The sequence below is a fragment of the Diceros bicornis genome, chromosome 5 (genome assembly GCF_020826845.1).
Source record: "Diceros bicornis minor isolate mBicDic1 chromosome 5, mDicBic1.mat.cur, whole genome shotgun sequence".
NCBI classification, from domain to species: Eukaryota; Metazoa; Chordata; class Mammalia; order Perissodactyla; family Rhinocerotidae; genus Diceros; species Diceros bicornis.
The window spans coordinates 2,382,252-2,388,251 of record NC_080744.1 but is presented as its reverse complement, the minus strand read 5'-3'; positions in this window follow the sequence as shown (position 1 = coordinate 2,388,251).

Genomic DNA, 6,000 nt, shown 5'->3' with positions numbered 1-6,000 from the left:
ACGTGTGGAAGCCCTGACCCCTAATATGACTATATCTGGAGATGAGGCCGCTAAGGAGGTAATTAAGGTTAAATGAAGTCATAAGGGTGGGCCCCAATCTAATAGGACTGGTGTCCTCATAAGAAGAGGAAGAGACACCAGGAGTGCATGCACGCACAGAGAGAAGGCCATTTGAGGACACAGCAAGGAGGCAGCTGTCTGCAAGCCAGGAAGAGAGACCTCACCAGAAACCAGCCCTGCTGGCACCTTGATCTTGGAATTCCAGCCTCCAGAACTGTGGGGAAATAAATTTCTGTTGTTTAAGCCACCCAGTCTCTGATATTCTGTTATGGCAGCCCAAGCAAACTAATATAGGGGTCTACTTTATAACCACCACACACACAGACACAGACACACACACACATACAGAAACACCTCCCAATAGAGAAGAGGAGAGAGAACCAGGCTAGCCCCTTGCAGAATTCTTCTGATGGGCTCCAGGACAAGGGATGGGAAGTCCACAAATACTCTCTCATTAGTCATTGTTACCCCATCCCAACACAGTCATTATAATAGAGGATTTCTTCCTAGGGTATCAGTACACACAGGCCAACAGACATTTACTATGCACCTACTGTGCCACCCACTAGGACATGGGTTATGAAGATGAGGAAGATGTCTGCCTTCAAGGACCTCACAGCTGGCTCACCAGCCCCAGGACTGAGAGCACTGGAGCTGACTGTTCCCTTCCTAGTCACCCTCTGCCCCCATCAGGAGACGCAGACTGCGCATCTGAACTCCAGGTGTGCGCTGATCAGATAGGCCCTCAGCTCTCTGGATGGACTTGGCATGGGCAACTTTTTTATCTCATCTTCCCTTATGATGTTTCTACCTCTAGGGTGTTTAGATATGCCCACAATTCAAAAGGATCCCAAGGCTCCTCATTTGCGATCGTTTTTATTTTTAGGAAGCAGAGTGGTGAGTGGGAAGAGCCCTGAATACAGTCAGGTCTGGGTCAGTTCCGGGTTCCCCTCTTCAAATCGATGACTCTGTCTGGCCCAGTCTCCACTGCAGGTAAATGGAGACAGTAATGCCTACCTCACAGAATGTTGTGAGGATACAAAGAAATGTGCATGTTTAAGTGCAAAGTACTAGTGACAACTCTCATGTATGAACTGTTTGCTGTGCACCAGAGACTGTGGTCACTCCTCACAGTGACCATAACCAGAGCAACTCTGTGAGTGGGTGCTGTTACAATCTCCATTCTTAGTAATAAGAAAAGTCAGACTTGAAGAAGCTCTACATGAGGCCAAGGTCATAGGATTGAGGATTTGAAACTTGGTGACTCTTCTTGGTGAGTTCTAGGCACTTACTACTCTACTATCTTCCACCATGGCTGCACAGCCTTTTAATCAATTGTCTTAGGTGCTTTCAAGTCATTTGCATTTGTTACTTAGCATCACAATTGAAAGGTCTTGATGCACACTGTTCGAATGAAAGCCACAACGATAGAAGGTTAGGTAACAGGCTAATCGTTAGAAGGGCTTGGAAGCCACTCCTCGTCCAGTCTTCTGCCAACCCCTCACCTCTAACACAACCCCATCACTCTCAAGAGCCCTAATGCGTGAAGCTGGTTACAATGATCAAATCTCTGGCATAGGGGAAATCTTCCCGAAATGTTTTTTAACCTTAAAAATTGCTCCTCTTTGGGGCCGGCCCTGTGGCTTAGCGGTTAAGTGCGCACGCTCCGCTGCTGGCGGCCCGGTTCGGATCACGGGCACACACTGACGCACCGCTTCTCTGGCCATGCTGAGGTAGCGTCCCACATACAGCAACTAGAAGGATGTCCAACTATGACATACAACTATCTACTGGGGCTTTGGGGAGAAAAAGGGAAAAAAAGGAGGAGGACTGGCAAGAGATGTTAGCTCAGAGCCGGTCTTCCTCAGCAAAAAGAGGAGGATTGGCATGGATGTTAGCTCAGGGCTGATCTTCCTCACTAAAAAAAAAAATAAATTGATCCTCTTAGAAACAGAGAGCAGAGTGGTGGTTACCAGGGGGTGGGGGTTGGGAAATTGGGAGACACAGGACAAAGGAAACAAACTTCCAGTTATAAGATTAACAAGTTTGGGGATCTGATGTACAGCATGGTAAATATAGCTAATAATACTGTATTGTATATTGAATGTTGTTGAGAGAGTAGATCTTAAATGTTCTGACCACAAAAAAGAGATGGTAACTATGTGATGGGATGGGAGTGGTAGCTAATGCCATGGTGGTGACAATTTTGCAACATATAAATGTATCAAGTCAACATGTTGCAAACCCTAAACATACCGTTGGGGAAGAGGGAGAATCCCCCTCCGCCCTTTCCTTTAAGGTTCTTACGGCTGGCCAAATAATTAAAAGAGAGGTTAGCAGGAGAAAATGATACCAAGTTTAATAACATGTATACATGGGAGAAACCAGGGAAACTGAGTGTCTCAACACAATAGCAGAGATTCTCATCTTAAATACCATCTTCAGCTAAAGACAAAGGAGGATGTTGGGGGTGGGGAGGGAGACAGAAGAGAGACAGAAATCACAGTAATCAAGGGTATGCAGATTTAAGGCCTCTCCTTCCGTCCTGATAAGAGTTTCTAGAGATAAGGTCATCCTCCCCTCTTCCAAGTACACAGAGGGAGCTACCTTTACAAATGTAAATATTTGGTAAATAGAACTTTGATAAGAAAGGGCTTAGCGAGGACCCTGCCAGTCCGTCCACACCCAGAGTTAAATTCCTTTAGGCAGTTAGTGGGGGAGGTCAAATATCCATCAGAGAAAATAATCAAGGTAAAGAGACATATTTCAGGGTGGCCAATTTTTGATCTCCCACAATATACAATGTTATATGTCAATTATATCTCAGTAAAACCGGAAAAAAAAATTGTTCCTCTTAAACCATTACATTAGATTACCTCTTTTCTACCATTCAGACAGGTAAGCAGGAATTCCATTTTTTAAAATTGAAGACAGGGCTTAGCGTCTCTCTGCAGTTCCATGTGAAGCCTTTTAACTGTGTGATTACTCTGCCATCTAGCTTCCTAAGCCCATATAGCTGTTCATGAGACTCTCCTGGGGCATATTAGGGCTAAGTACTGCTTTGGTTTTTGGTTTAAAATGCATTGTTTTAGATCACTTAACAAATGCTCAGTGATGCTACACACACAAGCGCGCGCGCACACACACGGCAATAAGAGGAAGCACCATGTCTCCTCCTCAACAAAAAGAAGTCCTTGTTTGAAAGGTCAATCTAGAATGTTGTGGAGACCCCAAGCTAGTTGAGATTTCTGCTTATTAAAAAAAAAAAAAAAAAGATCAATGGAACAGGATTCTTTCTTTTCAAGAATCCGGAAAGCAGATTTTAGACTTAAAGTGAGTGACGTTAACATGAAAAGCCAACAGATAAAACACTGAGTATCCATCTGTTGTTTGACTAAATCTTGTAAATGTAGAAGAAATTAAGTTTCTTCTAGAAAAATTGACTAGAAAAGAGAAAGCTTTTCCTAGTAGTCCATGTTCCTTAACAGCCGTTTCTTTAACCTGGCTACCTCTAAGTTACTAAGAATAGTATTTACTATATAAATATTATTATTCCTAGAAAATGGTAACATGCCTCAGGAAATGAGGGGAAATTTCTGTTTTGCTCTGAACCTGGGTTTGAGATCATATTGAAACAGAGTTCTTTAGTAAAGTTACCAATCTCAGGAAATAAATTTCCTTATTTCCTTCAGGCTAGACAACCCCGTTGCCAGCAGAGTGTGAACACAGGAGTAGCCAAGCGGAGACAAGTCTATTTGCACACAGAATGGGACCTGAATCTGCTCCTGTGAATTCGCTCTTTTGTTATTAATGGATTTGTACTCAGTTACACTGGAGCTCTTGATGTTCTGTGTTTTGCCAGAGTGGCCCTGCCACACACACACACACACACACACACAAACACACACACAGAGACAAACACATTTAAACATCTTGCTTCCTATTGAGGTATCTAGTTCTAAAATGTTTTAAGTTTAGAATGAGTGAAAAAAAAGTACACTTCTCATTCCATAGTCAGCTTTTAATGATCAATTGTAATGGGAGAGATAAGTATATAGTGATCAGATACTCAATGTGACCCAAAAGGAAAAACTGTGAAAGATTTTGAAAGGGACCAAAAAGATTGCTGGGTGTTTTCAGTGAAAAATATGTGTGCTCACTGCACTCCTTTCTGGGTTATCTGATTCTATGGGTTTTGTTGTCTTTGATCTATTCATAAATATGTAAATAACTGAGAGCAATGCAAGGAATTCTTGTCTACAGACATGCAAATAGATTCTGCCAACTGGAGGCACAGTTGATTTCCTTCCACCATAGAAAAAGCCAATTTGGGTCCATTTGTCAATTTATTCTGTGGCCTATTTTTGCCTCTGCTCTTTGAACTCCCCTTTGAACTGGTTGTAACATCTTACTTGTTCTCTCATTAGTTACTTACTCATATCTGTAAGAGACTCATGAATTACCATTTTTTTAAAATTAGCCTCTAAGAGAACTGATTTTCTTTCCCAGCAGTTGGGAGACAGCAGAAATCAGGCAGCAGGAGGAAAAAGAGCTACGTGTCCCTTTGCTTTTCTCCGAAGTCCCCAGCCTCAGTCTACGAGAGACAGGGCAGCACACTCTCTGGCCAGGGCTTCAGGCTCAGGTCTGAGCCACATGGCCTGGGTGTCATGGAAGGGGTGACCTGTGGGCCAGGGAGCCCTCTGCTCTGCCAGCCCCCTGATTAAACCAGCTCGGATCCATCATGCCTTTCTCCAGCACAGTCAGGAACCTCAGACACCACATTACAGACAAACTGCTAAGCACAATGATTACTTCTCTTTTCCTTAAATAAGAATATTCCAAAAACATACTATTTCATAGCATAGACATGGAAATTCATACAACCAAACAGTATCCAGAGCATCCCTAAAACTAAGACAACACTGGGGGAAAAAACACCTCAGTTTATCCACCACCCCTTTGTGCTTTGTGCTTTGTGCAGGGCACTGTAATTAAGACCTTAAACTCGGAAGTTGTTGGGAAGGAATAATTTCTCCTCTACCCTTCTAAGTTCTACCGGCTGGTCTAAATATTAAAATGACATGAGACAGATTAACAGGAGAAAATCAAATTTAATTACATGTGTACAGGAACCCTAAAGATATGAGGTTCCCAGACAGTCAGGTAATTGAGGCTTATATGCAGTCCTGAGCTAAGGAGAAGGATGTAGGGGTCTGGGGCTTCAAAGGGGAGGAAGACAATTCACAGGAAGATGGGAAGAGCAAATGTTTGGTAAACAAATGTTTGTCATGCCATGCAGAGACAATGGGACACAGAGAGGACTTTGAACAACCAGGCCTTGCTAAGTTTTTCCAATCCACCACACCTAGCTCACGTTCTTTGTAGATAACTCTGATGATAGCTCTTCTTCCCGGAACAGGGCCTTTACTTAAATTCCTTTTGGCAGTTAAAGAGGAGGTAAAAAGCAAGATTTCCTGAGTCTTTCTATTTGTTAAAAATAATCATCTTAAAATAATCCTCATGCCAAAGAGACACATTTTGGGGTGGCAAATTTTGCTCCCCTACAAAGTCAGACAGCCTGAACTCAAGTCCCAACTCTACCTCTAGGCAAGTGACCTGGCTTCTCTGAACCTCAAATTTCTTTGTGTGTAAAATGGAAAAATAAGCTATTCTCTCTCAGAGCTTTTGTGAGGATTTAAAGGCCTTTGGCAGAGACAGATGGGTACTAAACTCTCAACAAATGATTATTATTATTTTCTACATTTCTTTTACAAAACATATAACTATAATATCTTACAATAATAAATAGGGTAAGAATTGAGCCTGAAGACTTTGTGATCAGAGATACAAAAAAAAACACTTTTATTACATTTGAGACCCACCCCTACCCCATTTCTAAGGTCTCCTCCAAGGTCGAAGCATCACTTCCTATTGTTGGTA